The sequence below is a fragment of the Centrocercus urophasianus genome, unplaced genomic scaffold (assembly GCF_019232065.1).
Source record: "Centrocercus urophasianus isolate 14NV4802_14NV808 unplaced genomic scaffold, USGS_Curo_1.0 seq_22, whole genome shotgun sequence".
Taxonomy (NCBI): domain Eukaryota; kingdom Metazoa; phylum Chordata; class Aves; order Galliformes; family Phasianidae; genus Centrocercus; species Centrocercus urophasianus.
Genome location: NW_024884778.1, coordinates 8903682 through 8920617, shown reverse-complemented (window position 1 = coordinate 8920617; position 16936 = coordinate 8903682). Strand labels below are relative to the sequence as shown.

Here is a 16936-nt window from a genome sequence, read left to right as displayed (position 1 = left end):
TGTACGTATGTTTACAAGAATTGGAAGCTGAACTTCAGGAAGTCACATGATTTCCAGTTACGCCCCATATACGGGCATTTAGGTCATGAAAGCAATAAAAAAAACACTTGCTGTTACAAGTCTGAAGCTGACATGCATTATCTCTGTGTAGCCATGTTCCCAGGCGTATGGCATTAGGTTCTTCCCTCTTTGTTCCAAGAAATTATACCACTAGGTAGTTCAGAGAAGTCACAGTCCCAAACTGAATGTACAGTGGCTGATACAGGGAGGAGTTTTCTTTGGAAGCTCAGAAGGACAGTATCCAGTAGAAAGAAAAGCACAGCCCCTTGTATACTTGACTGTCAATAGCTGAGTAAGTAACTCCCAGGCAAATAACCGTGTATGGGGGGAAAACCTTGAGGGACGTGACTTAGTGGGCATGGTGGTGATGAGTTGATGGTTGGACTATATCTTAGTGGTCTTTTCCAACCTTAATGATTCGATGATTTAACTTTATCTGAGTAAGAAAAGTAGAATACAAGAAAGGAAAAATCTACTGTTAGCTAAACTCATAGATGTGCATTTTCTACCAACTTTTCCTAAATGACTACAAGCCCTGCTGCTTCCATCTCCTGTAGAGAATGGTGTGGTTCAGAAGAGGTGTCGTGAGGTCAAGTGTTTATGACAGTGCCACTGATATATAATGCAAACATGCATTTTTTGTTGTTGTTGTTAACTTTGCCTGCGTTGGTTGAATTGCTCACCTCCAATAAAACAAGTTAACTCCCTAGATTTAGGGTACTCCTGTGCCTCATCTGACTCTTTCAAGGCGGCTCTGAGCCAGATCTTTCTTTCCCCACCTTACTCCTCAAATGCGTGTGCTCTCTTTCTGTGGACACTCATAAATGCAGCATGGGGAAAGTGTCTGTGTACCTGAGGGTAACTCAGCTGACTCCCTGGGCAATGGCAGTTAAAGGAGAATTCAGAAATTTGGAACAGAATCATTACTTCAGATATGTTCCAAAAGTGCTGTCTGTTTTCCCTCCAGGAAAGGAAACTGAGCTGAATTGCAATAGAAGCAACTGTGGGATTTTTGGAAGACAGTAGATGGAATAAGGATAAATCTATGTGTTGTGAGTGGGTAGATCCATCCTATGGGTACCAAATTCTTGCATTCTACACAGCAACCAGTCAGTTTCTTTAGCTAGAGGCTGCAAGTTTCATCCCAAACAGCAAGAAGTTCCTGCTATTGTAGAGCCCAAAAAGTATCCTTAGTAACGTAGAAACCCCTCTGTTGCTTATCAGCATAAATATAATCAGGATGCCTTTACAGTAGAACATTTGCTAAGAGAACTGGAGTTCAGTGATGCCCATACTCTGTTTTTCTATAGACAGCTGCTTTGGTATATTTTTGCATGATGAATCTTAACCAAAATCCATATTCAAAGATTTCCTCCAGACAAACCTTGGGCTGATGACCTCTGAGGAGGAGGGAGCCTGATCTGTGTAGAAGCATCAATATTGACTGCAGGATGCAAAGTAACATCTGAAATATAAGGAAGACCTTCTATAAATGTGTGATGAGGCCTTTCTGTTCCTATAATTAAAACATTTATGTGGTTGAGCTCCTCCTTTCAAAACACACCCCTGTGAAGACTACCAAAACCACTCCTTCAGAGGTCTGCAGACAGTTACCCAGGTAATGAAGAAGGGCAGGGTGAAGGAGGAGGAAGATTAAGCACGGATAATAGAAAATATATGTCAGCGACCCTGTGACTATTCAGGGTGTTCATCTTTTATAATATGGGAAGTGTATTTCCTTAGAGCACCAGGAAAATGCTGGCAGGTGTGAGATAATCAAGCACTGGCCATGTTCTTTATATTATTTTACTGTTTTCTTCATTAAAGCATCCATTTTCAACCAGCCATAATCAAAAGTGCTGCCACGTTGATATTCTTCCACATATATTCTAATTATTCACTGGATTTGGAGGTGCTCTTAAGCTTAAGTTATGCTATATAATCTAACATGTAGTATATATGTTTTTAATATATAATACAAGGGTAACACTGACCAGGAAGTGGAGATGCTACAAAACTCTTTGCAATGCATCAGAATGCAGCTCACAATCATTTTTGAAGATCACTACACTGACAGTGGAAAAGACTTATTTTCCTGTCAGTAGAGACACTCCTCTGCTGTGACCACATCTCACATTTTATATTGGCTCCTTTATTCTTTCTAGAAAGGAAAATAAAATGTCCTTTAGTGATCAATACATCTTGAGTCTGTAATACTGAGTCTTTCCTGATGGTTTCAAATGCTGGAGGACTCTCATAGTTCTTATAACAACTGTGTGTCAGCTTTAGGATTTGAATCTACAGGCTGAAATCCCTTACCCCAAAGAAGAGGCAAACCCTTCCAGAGGCACTCAGCAGTAGCCTTCCCGCCTGATTCAGCACTGTTGATGCCAGTGTAAGTTTTACTCAGGATTTCACAAGGCTCCTAATCAGGCCTGAGGACTGTGGTCCTTTCTTTGCTCCATCTCTTTGTGCAGTTAATGAGCTTACACTTACATAAGGTGTGTAAGAGGGGCTTCGTGCCATGCATGATGGGAGCTTTGCCCCAAAGCACTGACAGCGTGAGTTCAGATTTGGCACAAGGAGGGAAAGTTATAAACAAAATGTGTCATGGCAGTGAGATCAAGGGTTGCTCTGGTTTGGTAGGTGAATATCCTGATGGCCACGCTGATTAAATTGAGTGAGTCACAGCTGTAGGCTGGGAGGAAGAAGTGGGATGGCAGAAGGATGTGACTGTGCAGAGACCTGGTGAGCAGAGATTAGGAGGGCAGTTCGTGCCCAGAGAATAGCTTGTCTACTGGTGTCATTGTTTTAGGCATTTAAAACAGACTGGGTTGATCACTAACGAAGATGCCCAAGGGAACAATGTTGTACCGATTATCTTCCTGAGAGTTTGGCTGTTTTGGTTCTCTTTATTCTATACAACAGAGCTTGTTTGTGATGTTTCATCTTTAGTTAGAATGTCTCTAATTTGGACATCCATTTAATTTGGAAGGTTTCCACCAGACACCAATGAGACTGTCTGATTAAAGTCATGACTTACAACCAAACTCGCTCCATGTTGCTGACCGCAGTTTGGTTATGAATTGTGAAAGAATGTTAAAATCCAGTGTATTTTTCTCTGTGTGTGCTCTGTTTATTTTTATTTTTAACATTTTGATTGGGCAATGAAAAATGTCAGTGATGCTAGTTGCATGTCTTTAGGTACAAATTTGCCTTTCAGCTATTGCATGGGAGTGATTATTTGCTTTTAGAGACTGACATCTGCGGATTTTTAGTTCATTCTTCTTAAGTCTCTGGAAAAAAATATGGCATTGCATAAAAGCCTGCAGTATGAAAGGTAAAAGCAGAGCCAATATGGGGACTACAAAATCTTTTCATGTCTATGACTTCCAGAGAGCAACAGCAACAATCTGAACAGAGGCTGAAAGCAGCAGCATTATTGCTTCTCTTTCTCCTGAATTCCTTTCATCAGCCTAGTGACTGCATGTGTCCTGATGACACATTTCTGGGTCACGTGTCCCCAAAAGATGGGCTATATGGAGACACACAGCATGGAAAGTATTCTCACCAGAGACTAGTTATGTTGACAGGTTCCTCGTGTGACGTACATTTCTATATTCCTCACATGGACTTTATTAATAGCACAAGGCTGAGACAGAGCCAGTTATTATTCTTTATGTAAATAAAACAACAGAAATAAATGCTCTCTTGTTCCTTATCGTATTAAACCTGCAAATAGCTTATTACCCTATAAGGCAGCTTAGGCTGGCATATGAGAGCACTGGAAAACACAGAGCAGGCGCCAAGATCTGCCCAGCCAAGCTGTGTAGGAGAGGAGTGAAGGCACAGTCCAGAGCTGGAGGAAGAATAGGAGGCTCGGGTAATTACTGTAAAAGCCACCCTCAAGCATAACCAAGCTGGATGCTTGTTTTGTTTTTTGGTCCAGTGGAAATACTGCAATGGAAGAGCTGGATAGTTTTCTTCCTTGACAACATCAGAGATGTTGCTGCTTTTCCCAGTCAGCTGTCTCCCATTCACTGGGACCTGGACTACCCACTCTGCAGGACAGTGCTCTGGTTAGGAGGTCAGAGACAGAACATTCTGTAAGTGTAAGCTGTTCTTATTCAGACACTTCTCAGGCTCATCGGTCACTTCCACTGAAGTAATAGTTTTTTCAGCTAGCAGTAGCAGCAAACTGTTGCCCTGGTGTATGAGTTAAATACATGGAGGTACAAAGCAGCGTTAGACGCTGTGAATCCTGTCCTTTCTGTTAGTGCTTTCTTCTGCCACCAATCTGGGTGGGAGGGACTTTTATTAGTTGTGAGTCTTCCATCCTGATCACAACCAGTTCCTTTTATCTTCATCACCATGGAGAAGTACAAAAGGCAGTTTGACAGAGGATGAAGCTATTGCTGACGTGATGAATATGAACTAAACCTGGAATTCCTAAACATGCAGGGCCTTCGGCCTTGCTCTGAGTTCATCATTGATAACTATTAAAAGGGATTGCATTTTTACAGGTTCAGTCTAAGAAATAAATACTTTTCAGTTGTAACATTCAGAAAATTCCCCTGTGTTCTTAAGTTCAAATGATGGAAATAAATGATAGAAATGGTGTTTAAGTGCTAAGCAGGATGTGGCAATAGAGTTATTTCATTTACATCTGCACTGTGAGCAAGAAATTCATCATAAATGTACCAGGTCAATGTGGTTTTCCACCATGCTTATGAGGGTGATTTACCTCCTGTGTAATCAAAATAAAGACACATTAGTGGCTAGGAATATTTGCTAAGTCATCCAAGTTGACATGTTTTATCTGTAGGGGGGAAATTGATTTTGAATTCTACTGATTTCCTTTCCTTTATGTCTCAGTTAAACACACCACAAAATGATTTCATGAAAATTTTCTGCCGCTGTTACTTGTACTGGCTCGGAAATATCAGGATATCCTCGAAGTGGAGCAGCCTTCTCCAAAGCATTTTGCATAGCTTAATTAGTGCAGATCTTTCTTTTCCTGTGCCTTCTCTGAGGGTTTTCTTCACGCCAGATGCTTCTAGGTATTCAGAATCAGAGCCAGAGGTCAACCGATGAGCTGCTGATGGCTCGGTCTGAATGTGATGTAATGCAACAGCTCACAAGAGCCTCCTTTCAAAGAAACTTCATCCTTCATATATGTGGTGCTACAGACAATCCCTTTTACCAACTGAAACCTGATAGCCATGTGTGTTGATTCAGATTCAGGACTCCACAAAGCCTCTATGTCTGTTCGCACTGTCTGTTCGCAGCAGCTTTCCCTTTATCAGATCCCACGTATACATGCTGTAGGACTGTCCTGGTTTTATCAGTATTCCATATAATGACATCATGCAACAGGATGTTGAGTGCAGAGGCACAAATAGTTGTGGAGGGGCAACCAATGAGGCAGGGATGTACTACAGTATGTCAGGAAGGAGAACAGCCAGCTCTGGGATGCTGCTTAGTGCAATCTCTGTTCCTATAACACTTCTGGAGATTTCAGAGGATTGTGAAATATAAAGGTATTCCTAGTCCTAAACTGGCAAGCTGATAAAAAACAACCAACCAACCAAAATACCCAGCCAATAGCAGATAGTGCATCTTTTTGCTATTAAGGGCAGACAACCCCAACACCCAACCCTCAGCACGTCCTTTTTTTAATCTAGTCTGGTTCCTGTCCACGTTTCACACGTGCTCCTGTTGAACTTCCTATAACAGCATGAGGTACTTCTCAGATGCTGTGCATTTGGGGGTTGCAAAATCCTTCCTGGCTGTAAAAGGGAGAGGTGTTGTGTGGATTCTCGATCAAGTCAAAGCAGGGAAGAAATTGACCCGTTGCATTCCTTTTAAATATACATGGGCAAATTGAGGTTTAGGCAAGGCCATGTTTTGACCTAGCAACAAGGAAGTCACCTAGAAAACACTTAGGAAATAACCCAAGAAATTCCCCAAGTACAGTAACATAATAAAGTTCATGTCTGAGCCTTCATCCTGTGAGTTGTCTGCAGGACCCCCACTCGTATGGCACACGCATTGCTGGATTGGCCACCGAGCGCTTTTTGGAATGAGTGATTTTAGAAATAGCCCTCTTGGTGAGTTCAGGCAGAGGAAAAGCAATCACTCCCTGCTCCACGTTCTGCCTTGGCCGGGCTCTGCGTTGCTGTTTCGTGCGGTGCGTGATGTTACATGCAGAGGGGTGAAGGCTGGGCGCGGTGCTGCCAGCAGTGCCGGGGCTGTGCTGCAGCTTGTTGGAGGATTGTTGCCATTCCTACCACTTCTCTCTCTGTGGTCTTTCTGATACAACACAAACATAATGGTTGTGTTATGTAATTTATTTAAGAGGGAAAACTTGCTCATAAAATTTATGGTCCCATTCTCTGTGAGACAACCCAAGAGATGAGACCAGACAATGAAGACAAAAGCAAACGAGTTGAGAATTCACTGGGATGCCATCACCCATCCTATGGTCATGGCACGATGCTTCAGCCGAATCTCTGAGCTCTGCAGACTGGCTCAGAGTTGTGCAAAAGCACAGCCCCGTGGCTGGGTGTGCCCAGGCTGCATGTGGGTGGTGTGGCACTGCAGCAGGTGTGGAAGCATCCCTGGATCATGGCTCTACCTGCACTCCCAGGTGCTGCAGGGTACTGTCTTGAGAGGCAATGAAAGGCCTTCCCCCAGAAAATAAATACCAGGCAAAGTGAATACTTATCTGCTGGGGCCTGCTATTGAAAAACGGATCTCTGTTCACATAAGCAGGAAAAAGACACGGAGACTTATTTGTATTTCTGCCCCTGAGCACAAAGGGGCTAGAAAGCAGGCGGCTCCCACCGATTGTGTGCTCCTCCTGTTTGGAGATGTAATCGGAGTCCACATACTGTGCCATGGCCTTTCCTCATCGCCAGGGGTTGGGGCTGGGAAGGGTGCCTACAGGGGTAGAGGACTTTGGCATCAGGGCAGGGAAAGGCCCCAGGGCAGCATCCGTCCCCCATCTCCTGATGTACAGCTTGGTGCTAAGAGGAGTGCTGATGAGGACAGGTGGAAAACAGACTCAGTGTGTTCACTCAATCCCAACTCACCAACTAGAGAAATATGTTGTCTGTAAACAGTGCAAATGAAACGGATGTTTCATTCTGCTGCTGATAAGTTTATCAGCACAGGCAATGTGCGCTCCAGACCCCTAGGAAAATACACAGAAAATGTGTAAAGAAAGAGAAGCTGAGGGTCTTCATCTAACCCCCAGCTTTACCACACCCCAGCTATCATCAGTGTTTGTGCTTTAGGGCATCGCTCCAGTCCATGTGACTGCAAGGTTGGGACTTTGTGAGTGTAACCACGAGGCCCAATCTTACCTGGATTCTATGTGTCCTAAGTGCTATCAGGATGGACTCTGTAAAGGCAAACACATAGCAGAAGGAGACCATGAGAGCACTTGCTCTCCTGTGGAGCACCATAGTAAGGCTGTGCTGGATGTTGGGTAGGATGTGAAGCAGGGGCCTCTCCAGCTGGTATTGTCCCTGAATAGGCCATTGTCCTTTGCAAGGAGCAAATAGAAAACTGCCTCTTCTGCAGTGGCGCTGAGCCAGCACTGCCTCACACAGGGCTCCGTCTCCAGCCTGGAGGTCTCATGGCTTCAGAGTGCCTCATCCGCATTGCCTCAAGCTCCTGCTCTGGAGCTCCTGCTCTGGCATCCTGTTACACACAGGGCATTCTGACCGGCTGGATTTTGTTCCCTGCAAGTGAGTGGCTGGGAAGTAGGTGTGTACCAAAGAGCCTATAATAGAAAGCTTGCTTTGACCTCCACAATAGAGATTAGCACCATTCCAGAATGATATAGTACGTGAGGTTTTTTAAGGGTCCAAAGGTAATTCCTGTTTACAGAACTACTATCTGCAGAACTGAAAGAGCTTCACAGCATTCAAGCAAGGGCAGCGGCTGTCAGGCCTTGGAGATCCCTTCCCTAATACTGCCTTTTTGCCCTGCTGAGGGAGAACTTGAAATGCCCTATGGATGGCTGAGCTTCCTTTAGTTATTCAGTTCTGCAAATGCAGTCTTAAACGCTTTGATCCATTTGCTAATCCTGGTTAGGATTCCCATGTTCATTGCCATGTGGGTCCCGAGAACTGGACTTGTGGTTCTGTACCCCCCAAGCTTGCTTTGTCAAGAAGCATAAGGTCTCTTCTTATGTTTATGACGAATTTGATGTAAACCAGTCAGCTGAACTTGGTGAGCCAGTGGAAAGTCAAAAGTAGCATTGCCCTGGCATATTTACATGTGCAGTCTTAGAGAAAAAACACAACAATATCATAAAGCCAATGGGGTAAATTCATCATTTCATTGATAGCTGGATTGACCTGATTCTGCTGTGTTGTGACTTGCCTTCTAGCTTGCAGCGTATTCCTATTTTATTTGCCCCTTCTTGACTGATACCCTATTTGAAATGTTGGTGTTTATCCAAACTGCAGCACCTGATCTGAGCTGCATGCCTGAGTTATGCACTGACCCATTTCGAGAGCCAAAAATGTAAGGCGATTTTTAGAAAATTGGCCTTTTCTAAAAGAAAAGTGAGTTTTTCTTATATAATTGTAGTCTGACGCTCAGTGGCCCATGGATGCCCCTCTTTGTGAGATGTATTTAGCTCACTATTAGCTATTGCCTTACAAAAAGATAGTCCAATTCATGCACGTCAGGGTATGTGAACATGGAAATCAAGCACCTGGGATCTTAACAGCATTGGGCTCTCTCTAAAAGGAAAGTGAGGGACACGCTTGGCACACACAAAGCTGTTTTATTTACTCCAAGAAGATCATGCTGCCGGTTGATGACACACCTTCCTTCCCCCCTCTACTTCTCATTTTCTGTACATCTAGGCCCTCCAATCCCGGAAACTATTTACATCTCCCTTGCAAACCACGACTGTCCTTTTCTCTCATTCTCTTTTTTGCACAATCCCTTTTGTGTGTCTTGTCCTGTTGACCTCGACCCTCTCCCACCAAAGCACAGAAATGGTGATGGTGCGAATCACCACTGCCTTTCTTGGTACCTAGGCTAACACCATCCAGCTGCTGCCTGGGATTTTCCAAGGGATCGTGCAGGTTTCAGGCTGATTGAGACATGTTTGGTGGTTCAGCAGAGTTTGCCACAAGGGGGGGTGAAGAACAGAACCCAGCTGTGGAAATTTACTGACTCCCTGCAGATCTCATGACTTCTTGCTAAATCTGAAAATTCCCTGAATAAGAACAATTCTGTTCCTTAACCGCCTGTGCGGCCTTTCATCTTTCTGTGGTTACCTGAATGTCGCATGGTCACTGGCATTTTTCCTATAGGCTACAGACAGCAGTTCATCATTCACTGAAAGGGCAGAAGATAAGGAATTCATTAGTGAAACCACTAGTTTCTGGTACAAAGAACTTCCACACAGATGGTGAATTAAAACTTCTATATATTCAACAAATTAGCAAACGGTGTGCCAACATTTGTGAAATCTATGCACATTAAGAGTATGAGTGGGAGCAAATAAGGTTGGGAAGAATCTTTCTCAGCTTCTGTTTTCAAACAGCAACTTGCAAAGAAGCCTATTTCCCTTGACTGCTTTTTAAAGGTAAATATGTGCAAATTTCTTTAAATCATCTGAAGTGGATGATGGTTATGACTGAAAGATAAGGAGGGATTTGTCTGTCTGACAAACTTCCCCTCTGTTTTCGTAGGGTTGGTATTTTGAGAAGTGGTGAAACACTGCTCAGTGCAAAACATGGGGCACATTGTGAACTGGAGATGTGCCAGCTGATGGGCTGAGCAGAAACTGTTGAAATGCAATGTGCTTCAGGGCTCAGCTCTGTTTCCTGCACTAGAAATCCTTTCCAGTGATGACTCTATGTAAAGATCTCCGTCTCCAGCCCACAGGAGATCAGTGTAATGCTTACTACAAAGTCAATAGGAATTTTCCATTAGTACAATCAATTGTTTTTAGTCATCTTTACACTGGACCATATCATCTGCCCATCAGAATTAATATTATTTATTGAAAATGCTGAGGAGGAAGAGTGGAAGAAACCAGAGAAAAATATCCTGAGTTTGTGCCGAATGGGACACAGAGTAAATCTGAAATAATGTAATTTCTGGACAAGCCATGGTTAGACATAGAAACAGCAACAGTGATAAGAGATGACCAACGCAATCAGCTCAAGCACCACTGGAGGTAGCAGCCCAGTGCATGGTGCAAGGCCCTGAGACTGCCAGTAACGCCATGCAGTCTGGTTTTGCTTTAGTGTTATCAGTAAGGCTTTGTACAGACAAACAACTCACTCACACATAACTGTACTGCAAGAGTCCAGGCAGCTTCCATGCAAACCAGGAGATCTGCCTATTTGGAGCTGCTTTTAGGCTAGGGACGAAGCAATGCAGTAAGAAACTGTGGCATCCATTTTCACAGACCACAGAATCATTTGAGTTGGAAGGGACCCTTAATGGCCATTTGGGCCAACCCAATGAACAGGGAGGGACCATACAGTTCAATCAGGTGCTCAGAGCCCATCCTGCCTGACCTGGGTGTCTCCAGGGATGGGACACCCAGCACCTCTCTGGGCAAAGATGTATTGAAATAGTAATTCAAATAGTAACAAAACCATAGTGGTTTTGGGTGGCAGCAGGACATTTGCAGGTGGATAATTAGCTAACTCAATAACAATAATCCCTGTTATGCACAGCCAAAATCTCTGTACAATACAGCATTCCAACATACTGAAAATTGACATAATGAAAATTCTCTGTCTGTGCAGGAAAGGATAAAGAAGGTGATCCCAAAAACCCCAGGAAAATTTAAAAGAAACACAAGATCAGAAAGCAAAACCTGCAGAGAAAAGCAAACGCATTAAAGGCAGCAAGACTGCAGTGCTGCAAGTCGTACAAAATGAATGCAGTTCATCGTGCTGAACTGTTCATGCTCAGACCATATATGTTCAGTTCTTGACAAAGTAATCTCTTTTCAAAGCTACATAATGCAGCAGAGTCAGCGAGGAACGAGTTATAAACAAAGAACCTATTCAGCTGTCAAAGTAATTTTCAGCTATATTAAAACAGAATAAGATGGGACAGATTCTGCAAAGCCTTCTGCTGCCCCGTGAAGCCGGTGGCGTTGCATGTGTGTAGATGGTGCAGAACAAGGCATGCGTGCGTGCACAGGCAGGCGCCCACGCGAACACATGTACACACACGTGCACAGGATAATCACCCACTGCCTTTCTGAGCTCATGCTGTAAATTGCAGAACAGTTATTCAGATAGCATTTTCGCTCTGCACTTAGGGATGTCACCAAGTTCTGGCCATTCCGATGACGTGGTTTTGTTTCCATAGAAACCCATGTACTTTGGAGTGGGAAAAGCAGAAGGAGACTGAGAAAAGCAGAAAAATAATGCAAAATAAGGGATGTGTGTGGTATGAATAGATCGTTTGGGTTGCGGGGCTTGTAACAAAGAGACTTGCCTCTTCAGCAGGGAAATGCCTTATTTATTTGTCACTCCAGAACATTCACAGACGTTCAGATTTGTGCCAATTAAAAGAATGCACCATCCTATTTTTTCCATATGCTAACCACCATTAGATGAACTCAATCTGTATTAGAGAAACCAGGCTTTCAACGTGCTTTCTGCTGACGCATGGCTTTTGCTGTTTGTTATGTTTCTGGTGTCATTAGCAGGTGTTTCCTATCTTCATCCCCAAACTGGGGAAGGAGGCGGGGCCTGGGAAACTGCAGATTTCAACTAAGGTTCAATGAAATACCTGTCAAGTCTCCTATAAATAAAACCCTGATCTGTACCTCCCAAGGGGTGGGTAGGGAGAGGCATGCTGGAGCTATTCTATGATTCTTCTTAAAACAGCCAACTTGCCATTGAATCATTTAATTGCTAATTAAAAATCCTGGATAAAACAAGCTGTCTACAGCTTTCTGGCAAACATCCTGCTGACTTTGATAGGGCCAAGATTTTACCCTTTCCTTGACTGCAGAGCTTGTTTGTTGTTACTTCTTTTCCTTAGAGCTGTTCTGTGTCTTATACCAGATGTTTTTTTCCTCTTAATTATTCAGTTTCTTTCCCTTTTAATCATAGAATTGCTCAGGTTGGAAAAGACCTCAAAGATCATTGAGTCCAACCATGACCTAACCATACTACCCTAACTAACAACCCTCCGCTAAGTCATGTCCCTGAGCACCACATCTAAATGGTTTTTAAACGCATCCAGGGATGGTGACTCAACAGCCTCCCTGGGGAGCCTATTCCAGTGCTTAACAACCCTTTCTGTAAAGAAGCGTTTCCTGATATCCAACCTAAACTTACCCTGGCACAACTTGAAGCCATTTCCCCTTGTCCTGTCACCAGTGAGAAGAGACCAACCCCCCTCTCACTGCACCTTTCAGATATTGGAAAAGAGCAATAAGGTCTCCCCTCAGCCTCCTTTTCCCCAGACTGAACATGCCTCAAAATTTTCTCAAACGTTATCTAACTTCAGCTCCAAAATACTTAACATGATGGACCACAACAAGCAGTCTGTGACTAGGCTAGTTTTGTTTTACCCACATCCTTTTCTGCTGTGGTCTTGAAGAGGACAGGAAGTAGGTATGAGGGTAGTGTTTCAGCAGCTAAAGACTTCCTCTGGCTGCTCTGTATGGTCAGACACCTAGACCTGCAGGTTCCCCATTACCAGAGCTATGTTTTGCTTCTGGTGTCTGACCAGCTGGAAAAGGGTTGGACCTGGAGCATCCAGCCATGTGTCCCAGGACTGAATGCTGGGAGAGGCAGAGTCTTATATATTAGAATGCTGTCAGCAATGTAATGAAATTACTGTTCTGTTTCTGAATATTCCTCAAATGTGTGTTTGTCATGTCTAACCATTTGGTATTTACTAGTCATATCTTCTGCAATTTTGCATTCAGAGTCTACGTTAGGAGAGACCTATTCTGATTTTGCCTGGAGCTGAATAACTCTTCAATGCACCTCCACTGTCACCCCTGATGGCTCCCTGCTTTAAGGTAGGAATGTACCAAGAAACCATGGCTTCCAGCAGGCTTTTGGGCAGAGTGCACTTGAATTACTGTGTCCTTCATGAGAAGCTGCTGTGGGTCACACCGAGCCTTAAGTTTACTGAAATTGCGTGGACCTGCTGCATTCTTAGGGAACAGAGTACAAAAATATGGCTAGTACCCAAATCCCTTACCAACACGTGTTGCCTGTAATGTTGACGTGATTCAAGCCCATACTCATCAATTGATCTTTGCTGAACCAAATCCATATCTAACACCCAGTACTGACTTGTAAGAGTCTTGTTTGCTAAGTAAAGGAACATTTGACTTGGCTGATCAGCTCTTACCTTGGTTGTTTTCCTTGGCTTTAAACTTTGAATTTTACAAGTTCTACAGGATGAATGCTCTGTTTCACTTCTTTGTGTACAGATAGAAAGAAGCAGTTTGTAAACCGTGTGCTTTGTAGGTAATACAATATTTTTCTCCTCTGGAGTCCATCAGTGTTGATGCTTACCATAAATGTATGAGACCTCATGCAGATCTTTAGGCTAGAATCTCAGAGGTTCATTCCCTTGCACATCTTATCGTTAACATTTATTATTCTTTCTCGGAACAAAGAAGAGGGCTTACCTTGAACTTCAGGCAAATCTCACATCACTGTATTTGCAAATGGGTTGCATGTAGGACTCAGCAAGATTTCATTTAACCTTTTCTATAGTGTTGGTTGCAATTCTCTGGAGGTGGGATGAACAGGGAAAATTCTATTTGGCTTTAACATTCTGTATTAGTTGGTGTTTTGTTTTCCTTGTTCCAGAAGCTGGATGTTATCTTTGATAGCATGCCACTGAGTATAGCGATCCTGAATGACAGAGCATCTCTTGCATGTGCTACTGCTGATTCATTTTGTGTGCTTCCTGTGAGGTAATGAAATACCTCAATCACATCAAAACTGCTGATTTTTAGATAGTAGCTATTATGTAAACATTATACATAATGTGACAAGCTTGAAGGCCAGATCTAGATGGTAATGTTCAAGGGTGATGTTGGTGCGCAGAAAAATAATCTTCTGGAAGCCACTGTACCTTCTTGCAGGAGTAAGGAGGATTTGCGTGACTGTAAGCTCAACATTGAGCTCTTAGTGTTATTCAGGTTCAAAAATTAATAAGGTAGGAAAAAAAAAAAACCCAACAACCAAAACCCTACTAATAATAAATCTGTGCAATCTTAGTGTACTATTTATCATCTTCTTGTACCAAAACAAAGTTGGTGATGTACTTTGCCTTGAGCAAACATTCGTATTTTCCAGACTCAGCAATGTGGTACTGGTTTTCAACCTCTCTGGTCTTGCTGTTTCCTGTCTTCCTTTCCCAGACTTTGGAGTTTTTCACCTAAATTTTCCTCTTTCGCTTTTAATGGAAAAGCAAAATAAAGTTTGTGATCAGAGCCTTCTCCCACACTAGAGGATTTTAAATTCCTAGATGAGACTCAGCAGGAAAAGATGATAGCGTAATTTCCTTAGAAATTTTATAGTTGAAGCATTTATAGTAATAAACCTTTGAGCACTGAGATTCTGAAAGAGGTACCTGAACCAGCACGTTTTGAAAAGTGTTTCCTAGATAGAAACCCAGGAGGAGGAAGAGGAGCGGGGAGCACACGCAATGCAATCATATAACTTGGACGTGTAATTTTCAGCAAAAGAGTTTCCTTGTCACATTTAGTGTTTTTGTTCCTTATGACAAATTGTTTATGTAGAAAGTAAAGTTGTTCAGTCTCGGTACTGTTCCAAATTTTAAGCTTTTGGTTTTCTTCATGTGTTTGGGTTTTTTTTTACATCACTTAGTGGTGATGGGTTCACTTGGCATGATTGGTTAGCTCAGCCACGCTTAATGACTTTGACCTTATAAACTATATTTGACTCAGAAAGGTCTCATCCTGTTGTTGGAAGGAGAGTCTGCCTCATTACTCGGTGAAATTTACTTCTAATGAAAAAGGTTTTGTCATGGTAGGATTCAGCAAGACTCAAGTGGTGCATGTTACTTATGCTTTTCTGTTTTATTGGGCTGAATCCTGCTCTTAGTGTGTCTTTTGAGTATGACAGCCATGAGTTTTTGCTTTTTTACAGGGACTGTTTTCTCTTTCTAAGTAAGAAAGCAGGCCTGAATGTGTCGGTCAGAAGCATTCTTTGGAGCAGTCAGTTGGTATAGTTGGTGCAAGCTACCTTGTAGTGTAATTCATGCTGTTAGTGCCACTCAAGACTTAGCTTGAATTCTTACTGCATGATAGTTTCCTTGACACAATGGTGGCGAGATGCTTCCCTACTCCTAAGAGAACCTGGGGTACACTCAGTGATTGCTTGTTTTGCTGAAAAGTTACAATTCTCATAAAATCTTTATCAACAGGTAGCTCCTTCTTCAAAAACCTGGTGCTGTTTCCCAGGGTGGAGATACCCTCTAGTATCTAGCAGATTAAAAGCAGCTGTGGTACCATTTGTTTTGTGTGAACACTGGTGGGTCAGCTGTTTGCAGGAGCTTCCCAGTGCAAACAAATTTTGTGAGCTACATTTTGCTTTTTAAATAAGTAATTTTTGTTGTTAAAGAATTGCTGGAGACAGCCCTGTTCTCTTTCAGTAATAACTATAATTAATCTTGGTTATAATGTAATCCTGATACAAAATGCATCATTGCACGTTGACAAATGAAATATTTGGCACCAGTGGTGTTTACACTTGCATTGTTGCTGTACTCCTGTGTGTGCAGGAAGGTAAGGTGAAGTATTTCCTAGATTTCCAGACTATTCCTAAGGTTCATCATGGAGCAGAAATTCAGAAACATTCTGTTTCAAAGAAGGCTCCATGACCAACACAATTACACCAGGGTTTTACTGGATGTCAGTGGTGTTCTTTCATTATCTTCACATAGGTTATACCTTGATTTCATTTTATTACGGGGTTTTCCAAATTCCTACAGTCTGAGCACTTCACGAGCCTCTTTGTGCTCCTGCTTTGTGTGAACATCCATCCACCTTAAGAAATTTCTCTGTCCAAATGGAGTAGTGACAGAAGCCACAGCTGGTTAATTCACCCCACTCTGATGCTCACTGTCTTAGCTCGAGTCACTAAATGATACACAAATATTATTTTAGTACACCTCATGGCTGTATATATTGCTTCCACTCTTCCTATGTTCCTGGTGCTTGAGCAAGAAGAAATCAGAAAATGGTGAATTTTAGGATGTGTTGAGAAACTTGCATGGGCCTTGCTTCCGGGAAGAACGTAATTATGTGCTGATAAATAGCAACTTATCTAAAAAATACTCAAGAAAGTATTTCTTAAATAAGAGCACTTCTCTGGAACTGAGCACTTGGTAGCTGGCAGTTGGGCTTTTTTTTTTTGTTTGCTTATTTGTTTTAGTATTTCAGCACCCTGCTGACAGTGTTGTGAAAGCCTTGCTGGGTGTTTGCCAATTAACTGATAAACTTTTACTTGCTTGATGATTTTATAACTCCTCTGTATGAAATAAGTTTGTCATTTGTTTGACTTCTCTCCTGCATTTTGTGTAAAAATGCTACCTAATCTCACAAAGAAAGACCTTGAGACTTAAATTCTTGCAGAGTTATCAAATACAGCAATCAGAGTCTGAGCACTTAACAGAGCAGTCATAATATTTTTTGTGATATTTTTAGTATTATTAAAGATGATTACTGTTGTATTATTAAATACATCAAGCTCTCTTATATTCTGTAATGTAATTTTCCACTTCACTTCCCCTATTTTTACATGTATTAATACATCTTCCAGTTAAGGTCTTTTTTCATTGCTCATTGTGTGTCACACTTCAGAAAACAACT

The 16936-nt window shown here is 42.4% G+C and overlaps 1 long non-coding RNA gene across 1 annotated transcript in view; it reads left to right on the top strand.

The window, feature by feature from the left end:
- LOC122162896 overlaps positions 1–14789 on the top strand; it is a 99858-nt gene extending 85069 nt beyond the window's left edge. The window contains exons 3-4 of the long non-coding RNA XR_006169729.1: positions 13004–13099; positions 13905–14789. This is a non-coding gene — a long non-coding RNA (uncharacterized LOC122162896). The remainder of the gene's footprint in view (positions 1–13003; positions 13100–13904) is intronic.
- The last annotated feature ends 2147 nt before the right edge of the window (positions 14790–16936 follow it).